The sequence below is a fragment of the Nannospalax galili genome, unplaced genomic scaffold (assembly GCF_000622305.1).
Source record: "Nannospalax galili isolate Female #2095 unplaced genomic scaffold, S.galili_v1.0 scaffold417, whole genome shotgun sequence".
NCBI lineage: Eukaryota > Metazoa > Chordata > Mammalia > Rodentia > Spalacidae > Nannospalax > Nannospalax galili.
Window position 1 is genome coordinate 839,095 of NW_008340785.1, and position 19,146 is coordinate 858,240.

Sequence of the window (19,146 nt, forward strand, 5' to 3'; positions counted from 1 at the left end):
ATAATCCTCAACTGATAAATGGATAATGAAAATCATGGTGTGTTCACAAAATGGAGTTGTACTGAGACCTACAGTAAACCAAAATCATGAACTTGGCAGGCAAATGGATGTAACTAGAAACTGTTTTTCTAAGTGAAGTAACACAGACTCAGAAGAAAAATCGACATATGTTCTCCCTCATATGTGGATCCTAGAATCAGACCCTGATAAATGAGTATGTAACCAGACATAACTACAGGAAACAGGACAATGAAAAGGAAACAGGGACGTAAAGGAAAAGAAAGAACCTGAAGTAAAGGAATAGTAGGAAGCAGGCCTTAATAAGGGAGATATGGATAAAAAATGTGTTTGTTTAAGGGAGTGGGGAGAGAAGGGTATACAAGGAACCTAGGGGATAAAGGGAAAGAAGGAGCTCAAGAGAGGTAGGACCATAGGAAAAGGGTATTAGTAAGGGAGAAAGGAGGGGAAATGGGGGCACCTTAAGTGGGAAAACCATGATGGAGGGGTAGACAGTGTGAGAGATCAACAATGCCTAGCTAGTTTTGAAAACCAGAGGGAATCATATTACTCCTACAACCTACTGACAAATTATACATAGCAAATCAAGAAATATATGTCTAGGTAAGGTTTATCTGAGAACAACTGGTCTTTGCCCAAGTATTATCTACATGACACACAGTAATTAAAAGTACCAGACTGATAATTTGGTCAGAGGGACATAAAGGACACTTTTTGCTTCTTGCCCTCCTAGGTTGACTAGTTCCAAGGGACTAAGAGCATCTCTCAAAATGTCCTGTAATGGTGGTGGGTCACCTGTTCTCTTGATCAAGGAGGCTGAGGAGACCTCACCAGATGGACTTGAACCAGTGTCCAGTCTACAAAGAGGAGGGTCAACAAAGCGGAATCATTTCTTCCCTGCTTTTGAGCGAAGCCAGCCATATTCAAGCAGGACCTTTGACTTATCTTCACATAGGTGGAACTGGTAAAAGAAAGGAGTCAGGGACTCTTCCCTAGCCCATGTGACCCCTGAGGAACAGATCCTCAAACGACCTTAAGAGTAAAAATAAATTGGTTTATCTGGACCAACTGTATGGCCTTAAACTGTCAAATGGAAAGTATAACCAAAGATTAAAGGGGCCAATATAATTTCTTAAGAGTCCATATGCATAGCTAAAGGGTACATAACAAGCAACAATGCCAGACAAGCGACACCTTCTTTTGAGTTGTTGACCAGGGTGGCCAAAGGGACTCCCAGATAGTAACTCAGCACAGAACTGGGAAAATGAACAGCAGACCAAAATCTTATATAAAGGAATATTGACAACTATTACTGTTAGATGAGGAACAGCTGACCCTCTGAAAACAAAGATCTCTAGATATGATGACTATATTCACCAGAAGGGCAAGTAGTGGGGAATGGCTGGGGGTGCCAGCAACACAGCAGACAGTAGCAGGGATAACAGAGTATAAGGGCTCTAGTCAGGGGAGGGAGGCTATGGGAGGGTGGTATCTGGAAATTGGGTGTATAGTCGAATGAGATGGTTTGGGATGTTCTCTGTGATACACATACACACACGAAAAAAAAAAAATCAACAAATTTTAAAAAATGTATTGTATTTGAGGAGGAAGCATGGAAATTTACATCATGGTAATTAGTAGAGGTGATAAACAATACCATTGAAATCTGCCTGATGACTGTATAGACACACACAGGCGCCAAGGATCCAAGTGCAATCAATTATGAATAGTAACAATCAGATGCATACAGACTAGAGATGCAAGCGCCAACATCTCAGTGTTAGTAGCAAAAACAATGAGTCTGTCTGCAAGGACCAATATATTCTAAAATGAAATGGAGATCTTTTTTAAAGGTTAAAAACTCATCCAATTTTATGTCTTACAGGGCTTATACTGAGTTCAATAATATATAACTATATGAATTCAACTGTGAACCTAGAAACTTGCACCCACTTGTGAAAGAGACGTACTGTTGCTTTGGAGTGCATTATTGAACATGTTAAAGCTGTAGTGAAAAGCTTCTAATCATGTAGTTATTTAAAATTTAAAAAAGCATAATAATTAAAAAAATTATAATTCTTCAAAGCAAAAATAAATTTCATATTTTTTTTATTTTTATGTGTATAAATATATTGCTTACATGTGTGTCAGTGCACCTGTGCCATACCATACCCACAGCAGTCAGAAGGCATATGATTCCTCTGGAACTATAGTTATGGATGGTTGTTAGCTGCTATGTGGGTGCTAGGAATCAAACCTGGTCCTCTGCAAGAGGAGTTAGTGCTCTTAACCACTGAGTCATTTCTCCACCTCCCTGAAATACAACAATTTTTAATCTAATTTTCTTAAGATGGCCACATTCAAACTCTATCATTAACCTGGTAAGTTGTGATTTTTTTGATTTTATTCCCATGGTCTTTTTTCAATAAACATATTTCATGCAATAACTTTAGAATACCCCTAAAGAAGTATTATGTTTTAATTAAGAAGACAGTGTTTTGAGAGACATAATAAGTATAAATACATAGAAATAAATTATTTCATTGCATAGCCTTAAGGAAATCACTTAACTCATTTAAGCTTTTATTTCATTATTTGTAAATTAGAGAATTAGTCTATAGTTTGTATTTTTGTGCCATGCTGTTATTTAAATGGGAAGCATCCCACTTTTTCCAAATTTCTAAATGTCTAAGTAGAATATATATTATTAACTATTTATTGTGGTTCATCACCAGTGATTAAATATAATCACAACTTCTGATTATTTTTTTTAAGTTACAATATTTGAGGAGCCTTTTCCCAAGCAAATTTTATGTGTGACCAAAGTCTTACTCAGAATGTGTTTAAGTTCATGTCAGCTTTAAGCTACAGGTCCACTAATGTAACTGGAGGTCTCAGAGAACAGAGGTATATTTTATGTTTTTGTGGAATATAATGCCAGCATGCTTATTACTTTGCTCACTTTTTCCATCTCTTTATTCACTCAACAAAAGCATATTGGTCTTCCAGTGTGCTTCAGGTGTTGCTTCAGGTTTTTCGCTAGTGCTCAGAGTACAGAGATGAATAGACAGACCTTTACCTTTATGAAATAATCAAATAGTAGTGCAAACTGTTGAATTTTTGAAAGTTTAGCTATATCAATAACATCTTGTACAGATGTGAATAAACTTTCTTCAGAATTACAGCCTTCTGTGAGGACTTTTTATAAAGACTGAGGGAAAGTAACAAAGTTGACTTCTACTTCAAGACCCAATGTTAAATTCTTTTTGAAGTTTGAGGAAATTTTACCAATTGGTATTAAATATGGTGACAGTATCTTGACCAGCCCAAGATAAAACATAGTATTTCTTGTATGTGTATCTCATGAAACTGGTTTTCCAAACTAGTCTAGTAAAATCTAATGCATTCAACTAATTCATTAGTTGACTTGGTCCTGGATTGTGCAATGTAAGACATGGAACACTCCATGAATGGAGGAATCACAAGCTCAGAGAATGGGGCTACAGTAAAGGACACTTGGGAAGCCAAGTGACACACACACACAACAATACCTCTTCTCTGCTCAGGGCTTGGTCCTGCAACAGTTTCAAAGGAGATTAATATCTATCAGGAAGATAAATGTTGGATTTTAACAAGATTAGGTTTTGTCCAACCTGTCTTGCAAAGATGAATGGATATCAGTATCTAAGAGAAACAGAAATTTTTGATAGATCTTTAAATTTATTATGCTTAAACTAAAATTTTGAAACATACAACTCATGCTAATGTTATGATGTTAAAACCTATATTATTGTGCATATCAAAGTTCTTTCTCTAAGTAAATGAGTTTTGAGAATTCTATATTTATTATAACTCTCCAAGCCAAAATGCATATAGCTGAAGAATTTGAAAAATATTTCTGTTATTTAGAAGGCTTTGACTGAGTTGTAATTGAATGTTGATGAAGCCAAATGTTTGCAAGTGAAAATACATTGTAAAATTACATAAAAAGAAAAGACAGAAGATATTTAGGGAAATCAGACTTTAAAATCTTCACTACAGTTTAAGATTCTTTACCCAAACTTAAAAATTTTTTATATTTACATAAATATAATAGCAAGAATCCATTAATAACATTTAGTGGTCTCAATGTTTCATAAAATAATAGATTTGCTTATTGAATTTAGTATTTACTATGGAAATGTTAATGGCTTTGCTTTGATTAAAAAATGCTGAAGAGGGGCTGGAGAGATGGCTCAGGGGTTAAGAGTCTTGACTGCTCTTACAGAAGACTCAGGTTCAAATCCCAGTACTAACACATGGCTAAAAACAGTCTGTAACTCCAGTTTCAAGAGAGTCAATGTCCTCTTCTGATCTCCGTGGGCACTGCATGACATGGCTGCACCTACCTACATGCAGGCAGTATACTCATACATGCAAAATAAAATAATAAATAAAATATTTTTAAAATGCTGAAAAGAAACAATCAACTTCACCTGGAGCAGGGAAAATCTTCACTTGTTCCTCAAGGACCTGCAACTGCTTAGGATCTTAACAGATTGACTTTAAATTATGTGCATCAAACCATAGGTATCAGGAAGCTTTAGCTGTCCTTAACCAAGCATTTAGAGTCTCAAAGCATAAGTCCTTTTACTTAGCACACTAAATATAAAGGCTTACACTTTATTATGAAATTCATAGATTTCCTTTATAGAAAACAAAATTTGGTCTTCTACTTCATAGAACTTGGCCTTTCCAAGTTTTCCAAACTGAAAAATATCATGAAAATAATCTTTTATCATCAAAACCCAGGACATACATAATATGTTATATTGACTTTGTTTCTTTCATTAGACTAAATAAAAAATCAGTAATCCATAAAGTATCTGAAATTAGCTTTGGTAGGCTACAAAAATTGAGAAATCTGAGTAATCTTGATGTTTTAGAATTTTTTCTTGTCATTTAATGTTTTATTTTAAAGCCAATTCTTCTATTTTACAAAATATTTATTTTATTATTATTATTTGATATCTAAGCTTGTAGGAAGCTAGGTGTTACAGTTTTCATTATCTTGCATTGCTGAATGATCTAGGGTAATCATTTAAACATATTGAGCCTGATATTAGCTATAAAATATCTTCCTGACCGGTTTCCTATGCATAGTACAGGAAGCAAATAATTGGGACATGAACATGAAACATAGCTTTAATAAATTTATTATTCAAAATAATTTCAAATAATTTAAATACTTACAATCCATATGCCCTGAAATTTGATTTTGTTTTATCAGTAAGGGCTGATGGACAATATAAAATTATTTAAAATACTAAACATGCAGAGAGAGAAATAAATTTACTCAACACTCTTAAGTTAATATTTTTTGAAACATTTAAATCATTTTTCTGGCTTCCTAGACGTAAAACCCAGGAACGTGGAAATTCTGGCTGGAAAGATGGCTCAACAGTTAAGAGCACAGTTTGCTCTTGCAGAAGATCTGGGTTCAGTTCCTAGTGCTTGCATGGAGGCTAACAACCATCTGTAACTCCAGCTCTAGAGGACCCCACATCCTCTTTGGCCTCTCCAGAGATGTATGTATATATTCAGGCAAATTTTCATACACATAAAATAAGAATAAATAAATCTTTTTAAAAAGAATATGGAATTTCTGGGCGTGGTGGCCCACGCCTTTAATCGAGCACTTGGGAGGCAGAGTCAGACGGATCTCTGTGAATTCAAGGCCAGCCTGGTCTACATAGTGAGTTCTAGGACAGCTGGGCTACAGGGAGACCCTGTCTCAAAAAGGCCAAAAAAAAAAAAAGAATATGGAAATTTTTGTTTTACTTCATCAGAAGAGACTGTGCTCCTTGACTCATTGATATGCTTCAAGAATATAGCGGCTTTAAGTTTTCGTTTGATTTCTCTTACTTGGCACATAGATCTAAAATACTGCAGAACAGAAGAACTTTTACAGAAATTAAATTGATAAACCCAGGAAAGTCATGTGCTTGTTCTGATTTGACACATGAATGGCATATAGCCATCCATCTGGCCTCATTGAATGAATGCTCGTTATTTTTTCTTTTATTTCTTGACAAGAATTCTTAGAGAATTCAAGTTTAATCTCTCTGCTGAGACTCTAGTTCACTAGTATATCCTCATGGTTACAGCATGATAAATTTCCCTTCGTACTTGCCATTTTACTAGTAAAAGATAAACAGAAATGCAGTAAACAGCTACAAGGATATCTAAGGGGAGAGGATCAGCTGGTGGCATCCTATGATGAAAGCTCAGAGTCTGAGTCAGCAGGGTGTTCTAAGCAGAGATAGCTATAATTGACTCTCAGATTCTCCAAGAAAATGGATAGAGACACTGGAATGCCTGGTCAGATCCTAATGGTGACATTGAGTCCTCCAGCCCTTATTTTTCTATTCACAAAGAGTGGTTGTCTGAGACCTACCCACAAAGTTTTAGCCGCTCTACGGGACTGCAACGAAAGCAGCTTAGACAGGTCCTATATCCCTCCTTCAGCCTCTCTGATCATTCAAAGACACTTCTAGCTTGGGTGGGAGTTGAAAGGCATTTATGTGTTTGTTTTGGTGGGGATATATTTAAGGCAGTATAGACAATTATTCATTAATTATCTTTGAGTAATTAGGATATTTTTAAAGTAGAGTGATTTGGATAAAGACAAATTGCAGAAAATACTGGAATATGTGGGAAGAATGTGGATTGTGCTCATCTGTGTGCAGAGCCAGCACACAGAGAAGTCGATTTTATCTGATGTCTAAATGCTTAAAAGTTAGTTATCAGCCTGTGTCTATGGGCCTGTTCATATTCCTATCTGTCACGATGGCCCTGGCAATCCAGAGCCCAGAGGAACTCCATCTATACCTCTAAGAAGGCTGATTGAATTATATTACCCAGACAAGACAGGGCAAAGGCTGGAGTCAGAACCAGTTCTCCTAGGCAGTGACTGACCCACCTGGAGCTGGCCAAGGATGAGCAGACAAATTTCTTCAGGCACCAATGTCAATGTTTACCATCCACCCCCTCTTTTCTCCAGGTCAAGGTTGTAGGAGCCTGTGTTTGTCCAAAATAAAACCACCGAAGTAGAAAAGAGGGACCATGGTATCTAACTGTTGGTAAAATCAAGCCTGCCAACCCGGCATTGTTCAGTAATTTTAATAAGCAACTCCATATAAGCTGTTCAATTTTCCATGATAGAAATTACGACTCTCTCCCTTATCTTTCACTCCTGTGTTCAAATATTAACCCTTGCATTCCCTGAATATGGGAGCTCAATCAGCTAGAGTAACCTTCTGAATCTGTGGAGCAACGACTAAGCAATAGCACCAAAGCAGGAGCAGAAACATGGCCAAGTGTTGTGTCACTGTGAAATGGAGCACTCTGAAGGGCAGGGAGCAGAGCCCCTCTGTCTTGTCCAGATGCAAGGTCGGTACCTCCGAGGCACTGCGCGGTGCATTCATCTTTAGTTTCACTCGGCTTTGTTGCCTTGTCTTACAATAGTGATTTATTTCCAGGAAACGTTGTCATGAAATGAAGAATGCATTTCGTCCCTTGAAAAATGTGCCTTTTCTCCCACATCTCCTCTTACAGGGTGAGCCTGCAAAACTGGTGACCTTGCTTTGTGTGCTCCATGTCAACAGGAAGTAACTCTAACAAAGTGGATTTAAGAAAATTCAGACTGTTCCTAAATCCCAATCACAGGTTTAAGCTCAGAGAGCTCAGATAGCCAATTGAAATAAAAAGGCAATTATCCTGTTCATTCACAGCACCAAATATCCCAAGGATGGAATTTTAATACACTTATATCTCCTATCTGTCAATATCTGAAGAAAGATTGAAAAGAAAGGATTGATGAAAACTAAATTTACCTATATGTTAGTTAAATCTATAACTATCAATTACTTCATGATATAATTTATTTTCACAAAAATCATAATCTTTAACAGCAATATAAGAAAAAAAACGAGCAAGATACTTTTTCTTGAGCTCTTTGTTCCTAAACTCTGTTGATTTATAGTAAATTTCAATATACTTTATTTTTCATAATTTGAAATACATAAATATATCAACTCTGATTTAACAACACTGAGAAATTCTGCAGTGTGAACTGAATATTGGCTCATGAATGGTACAGAATAATACTTTTTTTAAAGAAGTTATTTCAAGGTCAACATGCTATTATCAAAATTCCAGTCTCCCAAACTTCCCAAAGTTGTGATAAAAACAAAGTAGAGGGTTTTATAAATTCACGGTCTTTCAGGGTGGAAACATTGTAAGAACCAGGGTTGGTGCAGAAATGTAAGGAAACAGAGGCTTTCAGGCCCCTGGGAACTTGCCCATATGAACTTGCAACCACAGTGACAGAAAGCACAAGTCCCATGCTAACTCAATCAGACAAAAAACCCAGCAGAGAAAGAGGGAAATAGGCAGCGGGCCCCAACCCTAGCCTAAGAACTATTGACGGAGAGTTGACTATTGAGAGAGAGTTGATCTTCTCCAAGGGAGTGACTCTGGATAGGCAAATAGATTCCAGTGAATGAACTTGCACCAAAGGACATCTGGGTTCAAACGCTTTTCCTGAAAGAACTTAGTATCTATGACAGAATGCATGCAATCCAGTGGGAGGCTTCTGGGGGTGGGGAGTGGGGCATATGGGAGAGGGAGTCTATATCTAATTAAGATCTATTATATAAAATGCAAAAAAAAAACCTCACTAAAAATATTTTTTAAAAGAATCTGCTCTTTTCCTAGTAAACTGTGTTCATTTTAAGTCCGAGCTGTCTCTTCTGGACAAAGCATAGCTGGGGAGGCTTGGCCCCAAATACTGGGTTATGTTAATGGTTTATAGCCACATTAATCTTTAACTTGAGCTCTGAATTTAGTCATTTGGAAATAAGTGCTCTCTGGAGAGATTATCATCAAGAAATAACTAAGCAATTGTTTAAAACTGAAGCCTGTTTCCTGAATTAATGAAGCAGCTTTCATTGTGGACAATCTGAAAATTATAGGCTATTTCCTATTTATCTGTTGATGCATTTTAACAAATGTGTAATAACCTGAGAAATAGGGATGTTCTAACTCATAAATTTATGTCAATCATGACTACAACATGAAAAGCCCAAAAGAGCTTAGCTAGTATTTTTTTAGATCAAGCTTCCTACACACTACATACACAACATTTTTCTATTTCATGTTGTATAGTTGCATCTAGCTTGACAAAGTGAATGAATTCTGATAATTACCAATTTTAGAACTTTCATCTTCCTTTTAAAGCATTAGTTTAAATGCCTAACTCCTATAGTATCCGAAGACTAAATGATCTTAACAGCAAGTACGTGGAAAAATTCTGCTCATGGGAACTTGTTTCTCTAATTATATATTGTATTTGAGAGTTATTTCCTTTGATCTGAAAACATTTTTCTGTATTGATTATCTTTTCTTCCTTTAGAGAAAACTCCTATTATGTTTATTTTCAATCTCAGATTATATCCATTTCATTTTCTTATTATTTGGATTGTAAAAATATCTTTAGTTTTCTGTTGCAATTGTACACTATAATTTTAATTTTCTGATACTTAATTCATCTTTTAAACATTTCATACATTTATTTTCCTAATAAGAAGACCAAATATATGAAAGTCGAGTTAAGGCAGTGTTTACAAAGAGCTGGGTGTCCATATTCTAAGGAAGGAATCTACATCCTTATCTCCCAATTAACAGTGACACATGGAATGGGAGAGAGTATGTCTATACCATACATGTGGTAAGGGTTAGTATTTCAAGAATTAGCCGGCATGAATGATTCACTAGTATTCAAACAAATAGCTTAATTTAAAATAGGAAAATAGACATTTCTCAAACAAACAAAAATTTCCAACAGGCTTATAGACTCATTCTCAATATCACTAATGATCAGGTTAATGCAAACTGAATCCACAATAATATATCATTTCATACTTGTTAGAACAAATAGAAGTTTTGTCAAGGATATGGGAAAAGGGAGCCTTCAGGGGTGCAGATTAGACCAGTACAGCTATTATGGAACTAACATGGAAGGTCCTCAAAAAATTAAACATAAAACAACCATATGCTTCACAAAGTGATATGTATTGGGAGATATATTTAAAAATGAAATCAACTTTCTCTAAGAGATATTTGCATTTTATGTTTACTGAAGCATCATTTATAAAAACAAAATTTGAATTAGAATTAAATATCAATGATGAATGGATACAGACATGTGTGTACTTATAGAGAGTGGAATAGTATTGAGGTTTCAAAAAGTATCTAACTCATTTGCAATAAAAGATATGAACATAAAAATATGCTAAATGAAATAAACTAATCATGATATGATTCATCTGTGGAATCTAAACAACAATTGTCCTGGATAGCTTTAGTGTCAACTTGACACACCTGGGTTGAGGGAGCCTCAATCGGGAAATTGCCTCTATTGGACTGGCCTGTGGCCATATCTGAAGGGCATCTTCTTGATGAGTGATGTGGGAGGGCCCAGCCCACTGTGGGTGGTGCCACCCCTGGGCAGGTGGGCCTGTGTTGCATAAGAAAGCAGGCTGAGCAGGGGCCAGGAGAGCAAGCCTGTAAGCAGTGTTCCTCCATGGCCTGTGCTCCAGCTCCTGCCTCCAGGTTCCTGCCCTGAGTTCCTACCTTGGGCTCCTTGATGAACTGCGACCTGGGAGATGTAAGACAAATAAACCCTTTCCTCCCCAAGTTGGTACTGGTCAGAGTGTTTTGTCACAGCAATGAAGAACAAACTAGGACAACAATTAAGTCAGAATCAGAGACTAGATGGTAGTTACTGAGGGAGAAGAGCAATGGAATGGAGAATTAGCAAATGGAACAAAGATCCAGTTAAACCTGATGAATAAGGTCAGGAAATTTGTTCTGCAGAGTGTTTATTTTGGTAGTAACAATGCACTTTCTATGTACATACTGTTAAAAGTATAAATCTTAAAAGTAATAACTACGTTGAGTGAAAAATATTGTTAATGAACTTGATTGTGGAAATCATTTCACAATGTATCACATCAAATCGTGAACTTGTACATCAGAAATATACACAATTTTATTAGCCAGTTTTCCAAAAAAGCTGGAAGGAATATAGTTGAGAGAAAATCAAAACCTTTCTTCAAGATTTTACAATTCATTTTTCTAACAGTTTGTCATTTGCATATTAAATATAGTCTCAATTTATTAAATTGCAATGATTTTATAATGACTGAAATTAGTCTTGTTTTATTACATTATTATTATTATTTTACACTGCTGGGGATTTGAACCCAGGTCCTGATACTGGGCAGGCTGTATCCCAATGTTCTAGACCTTTGGTCCTATAAAGTTCATTTTGAATCCTGCTGGCTTTATCTGAATCTCACCATTCCCATATTTATTCTACTTAAAAATCTATGTATGCATCTCTTCTTAAATTTGGTACAAAGTTTTCATTGCACGTCTACTAATTAATAATAATATTACTAATTAATTACTAAATACTGATACTAAGTGCTCTTCTGTATTATTTCATAATTTCTAAGGAAAACCATGCTATTCAGAGGAATAAAAATAACTACTGAACATTATGTCCCATTTTGCATGCAAACTACAGCTTGCCTTATAAAGATGCTGTAAGTTCCCAATAATGAATAAAAATATGCACTGCTCATGGCCAATGTCATCTTCTTTTACCAATATTCACTGATATTATAGAGTCACCCTCAGCTCTGAAGTTTCTTCCTTTATATAACGTATGGGATATATCACAACTATTATGCTCAAGTCTATTTCAATTCCATTTTATTGTTGCAAACCGATCAGGTGTGCATACTTAAAAGTTGTCTATTGGTTTTGATTAAACAAGCCAACACAGTGTGTCAGAAATTAAACTACAAGAAACTTGGGGTTTTTTGTTTTGTTTTGTTTTGTTTTTTATCTTTTCTGCTTTCGTCCTAGGAATGTGGTAGTCTTAAGTAGCAAAGGCACAAAAAAGTTCAGAACTTTGTGCTTAGTGCAGTGGCTGAAATGGAATCCATGCAAAATCTCCAATGTTATGTTCTTCCAAGAAAGGCAGAGCATTGTGGAGAAGCTTTACATGATGGGCTATGTACGTAGGGCCCTGGAGGTCCAGATGTGGAAGCAAACTGCTGGAGTTCAATGCTTACCTGAAAATTGCTTTCTGTCATCTGAGCTGGAAGTAATTAGAAGCCAACATGAAGGATTAAAGCAAAATGCTTTATGTATACACTTGCCTTGTCAGAGTGGGGTTTTTTTTTTTTTTTTTTTGCCTCTTTTAATGCCCAGGGTAACACCAGCCTCTCTTCACAATATGCTGAACTGAAGGGTTCCCATGATAATTTATTTTAAAGTCAGACACCCAAAAGGAAAGTATAATCAAAGATTAAAGGGGCCAATAAAATTTCATAAAAGTCCATATGTATAGCCAAAGGCTACATAACAAGCAACAATGCCAGACAGGCGATACCTTCTTTTGAGTTGTTGGCCAGGGTGGCCAAAGGGATTCCCAGATAGTAAACCAGCAAAGAACTGGGAAAATGAACAGCAGACCTCAATCTTATCCGAAGGAATACTGACAACTGATTACCACTAGATGAGGATCAGCTGACCCTCCTAAAACAAAGACCTCTAGATAGGCTGACTAGATTCACCAGATGGACAAGTAGTGGGGAATGGCTGCGGGTGCTGGCAACACAGAGGACAGTAGCAGGGATATCAGAGCATAAGGGCTCTAGTGGGGAGAGGGAGGCTATGGGAAGGTGCTATCTGGGAAGTGGGTGTAAAAAAACAATAAATAAATTTTAAAAAAATTTAAAAAGTCAGAGAAAAGAATCTATTCATTATAAAATCAGGTCTTTGGGTTTTGCAGGGTTGTTGAATAGAGAGCAAGCCTGATACTTTATTATCTAGAGAATCAAACTCCTAAAAGACTTGCAGGTACATTTAGATCTGTAAAAAGAAGTTAAGACCCTGATGTCCAAAGATCTTTGTCCTTAATCCTGTGTCCACTGTCTTTAATCCTGGGCAACAATTATTCAGATAATACTAATATGTTCTGGCCAAACCACTAAGTCACATGCTTCCTGGCAAGGAACATGCTGCTTCTCTGAACAATGGCAGATGCTGTGGTAGCCATGCAGGTGTTTGCTCAACCCTCAAGTCAATACTCATTGCGGTTGTGAGTTTTAGGTTGAAAATGGTCTTAATACTCTTGATGACTCCAACTTGGTGCCTTTGATTTAAAGTAGTCTTCTTTGGCTTCTTAGCTTCTCCCAGGGCTTTCAGTTTTTAATATCCTGTTTTTCTAGGAAAGAACATTACCATGTAAGTGGAAGTTTGAAGCCTCTCTAATTAGTGTTTCATGATATACATTGAACTTTTCAAAGACATCAATCATTAGCATGGACCTTTAGAACTACTTTGTTAACACTTCTTGACTTATTACTCACCACAGTCCTATGAGGTTGAGATCAATCCCTCCAATGTACTGACAAAAAGAATGAGGTTAAAGATGGTACATAACTTTTCTCTTCCTAGCAAAGACTGGTAGAACTCTCTTGTCTTTGGAAAACCATTATGTTCCTTTGTTTGGAACTCCTAATTCCTATTCCATGTGATACAAATAGCACTACTTTTTTGTTTTGGTTTGCTTTTTACAGTCTCCCTTGCCCCAGCCCACCTGGAACTCACTATAGACCAGGCTGGCCTCAATCTCACAGAGATCTGTCTGTGCCTCCCAAGTGCTGGGATTAAAGTTGAATACCAACACACATGATGAAAATAACATTATTTTTAACTGGTCTTATTTTTTAGCAAAATGCAAGCCCCTACCTGGATCACTAGAGTCTGGTAGGTGGACTGGTGTGGCTGCCAGGAGAGAAAGGTTTCTCCTCTTCAGAACTAGTTGGCTGTAAGAAATATACAGGTCATGGAGTTTACGTGGGTCCAGTTCTCCACCATGTACTACAAGGAGAGAATAGAGACAAGAAAGGGACAGTAAAAAATATAATCTTGATGATAGTATTTGAATCCTGGGTGAAGATTTTATTCTTATCCAGGTCAATACAGTCATATGACCAGAGATTCTAAATTCTCAAAGCGTCTCCTTACATTTCATCCCTGCGTTCCCCAGTGACGACTGTACCCTGTACAACAGAGCTCGTTGTAAACTTGAATCTGGTGTTTGCACTCACTTTGTTACACTTTTGTGCCCAAACGTACCGGGCTCACTGTTGCATCAGAATCTTTCTACCTGTATTTTTTTCATGTGAGACAGTTTTTCAGTTCTCTTTTTGTCTCATTCTCATGTTTCCATTGTCAGTCTCACCTCTCTGACTGTCCTTGTGTCTCTTCACATTTTCCAGTATTGGTTGCCATTCTCTTGACCTCTTTGTCGTGACATGTATTATCAAACTTACTGTCGTATTCGTCACGTTTTTCTTCATCACCATATAGTGGAATAGTAGGATGCAGGTTTCAAGACAGCAGGGACTTTGTTTTCTGCTAAATACTCAACATCTGTCATTTTAAGGAAAAGACTAAAACCTACACATTAACCATTGGTCCAACATTCAAACAATAACCCTGGTTATTTATGGAATTATGTTATCCTAGACCATTGGAAATATTGTCTAGTGTCCTTTAACAGTGTCCTTTACACAATGACCAGGGTAAATGGGGACTATTAGGGAGCCTCATGATGATTGCTGGAAAAGCATTTACATATAATTTATATAAATTATTACTGAAGTAGGAAGAGGGCTATATATTACAAAGGGTATAAATAATTTTCAACAATCTAATGTATTTTTGACATGTTGCTAAAAAACAATATTTTAAAAATGAATTAAACTCTTCCCAAAGCAGTTAGACGTCAAGTCTGAGGGGTGGTGGACTTGAAGCAATAAACCCTCAAGGTGCCTCTCCAGAGGCTTGTGTTTACCGTCCATGGTGCTTTGAAGTCATGTCACCCCTTCTGACTAGTGAACCCTATATCTGCTTTCCTTTGCTTTCACATTGATATGCTTCTTACTTCAAATATTGACTATATTTTTTAAAAAGTGGTTTGGGAGCAGAAGAAAATAGTAGTAAAACAAGTTTCAATTGGAACAACTGAAAGTTTCTTAGGACGTGTTCACATACACAGGATCAAAATAAGTTCTATTTAAGTAACTCATCTTGAAATTATGAACAACATAATTGCTTTAACAACAAATGGCACATGCATTAAATATAACCCTGCCTCAACCTATTGTGGTAATATTGTTTATGATGATTATGTTAAATAAGCAGTTAAATTTGTTGAATGAATACATTATGAATGTATGTAATTTAATGCCTATTTTAAGTGCTTATGATTAATATTGGCTATTTTTGCTTAGCTTATGAAATTAAAAATGAGTGCAAACACTTGACCTACATTTTAAGCTAAGAAATTTGTAAAGGAGAGGAAAGACTTACCAAGGCTCAAGATTTTTTTATCATTGCATTCCTGCATATTACCCCTGTATGCTACCTGCCAGGACAACAGTTCCCATTACCAGTGTGCCGGTTTTGACTCACATTATCAGCACACAGCTGCTTAGGTAGCTGCACACTGGTGTTCTTAGATAAAGACCTAAGTTTTTGTTAAAATTTATTTTTTAATATTTTATTTATTACTTTTATTTTATGTGTGTGTATTGCCTGCATGTAAGTAAGTGCACCTGTGTTGTGCAATGCCCATGGAGGTCAGAAGAGGCTGTTGGATCCCCTGGGACTGGCGTTATGGACAGTTGTTGGCTGCCATGTGGTTGCTGGGATTCGAACCCGGGTCTTCTTCAAGAATGAGTGTTTTTAACCACTGAGCCATCTCTCCAGCCTCTAAATCATTTTTAAATGATTTTATTTTTATTTTTCATTATATGTATATATGCACGTGTCTATGAATGTTATGCCCCTGGAGCTGGAGTTACAGGTAGTTTTGACCTGCCTGTTCTGGGTCCTGGGACTCCCTACAAGAGTAGTTTCATGGTCATACTGCTAAACCATCTCCTCAACTCCTTAAAAATCATTTTTAAAGATTGATTGTTTTGTTAAGATAAACCTTAATTTTAGGACTATTTCATAATTGATGATAATGTATATTTGAAAGGGCCCCTTTTTTCCTAAAAAAATTATGATTCAATTAAATATTGCAAACACTTCATTATATCTTAAAATAATCTTACTTAAATATTAACATCTTTAGACTATTGAGATGGCAATTTCCTCATGATTAAAAATGTCATCTCCCTTCTTTTAAAACTTTAATTTCAATAAGCATCCTACTTGTCTCTTCAGTCTTGGGCGCTGCTCAGTTTGTACCTTCTCCAACAAAGCTCTGAATTTATCTGGTCATTTCTGGAGTCTTCAGTGAGTGTCCAGAAATGTCAGTGTTTTCCTGTAGGTGAAAATATTCTTACAGCAACACCATCAGTACCCCATGAATTCTACCATTAGTAAAGTGTTCATAGAGGTGACTTATAGTGGAGGTATGGGTTTATCTGTAAATCAAATGAATACTTTCATCCTGATTCAAAGGTAGTATCATTTGATAATACTAGTGATGACCAGTGTGTCTGCAGCCTAAAGGAGGTTTTGAGATAAGAATGAGATGTAAATATGTATATTTTAGTTTGTGGTGCCTTTTCTTAAGCTATTTGGGGGAAGCACTGTTTTCTGCTTTTCTTTAATTTTTTAAAACAGTGCTCTGCCCTCACTTGACTTTCTAAGCACCCTGTGAATTTCCTCTCTGATCCAGAGAACTGATGCAATTCTGACATGTGAAAGCATCTCATGGATGTCAGGAGTGAGGAAATCTCTCACCGACAGGGCAGGTTCTGAGGGTCTTTGAGTGCCAAGGCCAAAGAGGCTTCTTCAACCTCCCTGACCTCCCCATTCAACCCCTGAGAGCCTCTTACCAATCAGGGCAGTCTTTTCTTACAAAATAAGATATAGTACTGTAAATACAGCTATCCTAAGAGCACAAGATTTTAACGTTAAATTCATGCTCAAGCATGCATGACTGATAATTCCTTCCTTGAGAATAAGGAACATTCTGTTTTCTTGATCACGGTGACCTGGACCTGCTCTAAGAACAATGATCCCCAGCTATACCTTTAAAAACATTTATGATTGCTAGGTGTTCATTGTTAATAAGCTGCTCCAGAAAATTCAGCATCTTCTCAAGGACCATTGACTCAGGTCAAACTATTGAGATGGAAAGCATATACAGCAAAGCCTTTTGTGCATCACAGAGAAGGAAGAACACCCAGAACACTCTGGGGAGGGGCCACCATCAATCAGGAAGTCCTGTTGACTGAGATAGATACTAAAGACAGCACTAGGAGCTCTAGAAATTTCAGAACTCTGATCTCTTGGAAACTCAGATTCTTTGTTTTAATAGAGAGCTAATAACATTCACTGTCTTACCTTACAGATTCGATTGTGGTCGGTCATTCATAAAGTGCCTGAGAAGGCAGTCTGAAATATTAAAAGTTACTGAACGAAGGAAACAGTAACAGCAGCCAGACAACAGTGAATTCATTGGTGTTGCTGTAGCAATGTCCCAGGAATAAAGAAGGCAGGTAACCTGCTCTCATTTTCTTGTCCATAGGACCTCTGGGTGACCAGCCTAATGATATTTACTGGAAGGAAGAGCCCTTTTTTCCAAAGTGCCCATAGCAAAAGTCCCTGGATAAAAATTACCTCCCATAAATAGAATACTTAGTCTATCAGGCACAAGTCCTTGGAGAAGGCAACCAAGGTTGAACAGCACTCCAGGGATAGGGAAACAGTGGTATTACATACATTAAATGTTCTCCACTGTGTGAGAGACCTTGTAACCATTGCTGAGTGGGCTCATCTGTCCCAGCCAGGGCCTGGGGAGACTCTTACAATGCAGACTGTTCTCTGCCTCTTCTGAGTCATTTGACTTAACTATCATCTACCTATTTATGATTTATCTATCTCTCCATCATCTTTCTTTCAACCATGAATTATCTATTATGGGGCGCGCTGGGCGCCAGGTGTGAGGTGTGCGGGTATCTCTGGGTCCCCGCGCACACCTGGAGAGTCACGGCGTGGGTCCCGCAGGCTTCTCCGCCGTGCAGTGTCCTGGAAGCGGCGGCGCATCTGGCCACAGTCTATCATCTATCTATCATCTATACATAATCATCTATCTGTCATCTATCATCTATCTATCTTCTATCTAGCTACCATCATCTATCATCTACCTTCTTTATCTATTTATCTATCATCTATCAATCTCTCTATCATTTATCTATCATCTATCATGTATCTTTTATCTCTATCATCCATATATCATCTGTCATCTACCTATCATGTATCTCTCTATCATCCATCTCCCTATCATCCGTCTCTCTATCTCTGTATCTATCCTCTACCTATTTATCTAGTCTTCTCTATCTCCCTTGCAACTATTATCAACTATATATTAATTTATGATTGATTCTTATAAGAATTAAAATTGTTACATAGGTAGCATCTACGATAAGTGCAAGTTTGGTCCAGAGTTCCAAACTTAGAACTGATGGGTTCTTTAAGAAAACAGTTTTTACTACCTTCAGAAGGTCTTGTTTTAATATATATCTTGTAGAAATTTGATGCACATGTAAATCAGATTATTTCTTTAAAATATTCTTATTTTGTGTATCTATGTATGATGTATGTAGGAGTGAACACATATCATGATACATATATAGAGGTCAGAGAACAACTGTGTGGAGTTGTTCTTTCTACCTTTATGTGGGACCCAGGAATAGAACTCAGGTTGTCAGACTTGCATAGTGAGCCCTGCTGCTATGTTGGAGCTATTGTCTACAGCAGAGATTGAGGGAGTTAATTAGACATGGCTCAGAAGTTGGAGGTAGTATATGTATAATCTCTACGTATAATCTCTGGTGTTTACATTGATTGACAGGGTGGTGAGTCTTCATACTACTCAGTTCCCTGAAACAAAGATAATTTCTTAAAAACAAACTTATATGAAACAACTAGCACAGGTTTTGGCATAGAGAATCTCACAAACATCATGCAATTATCTTCGTA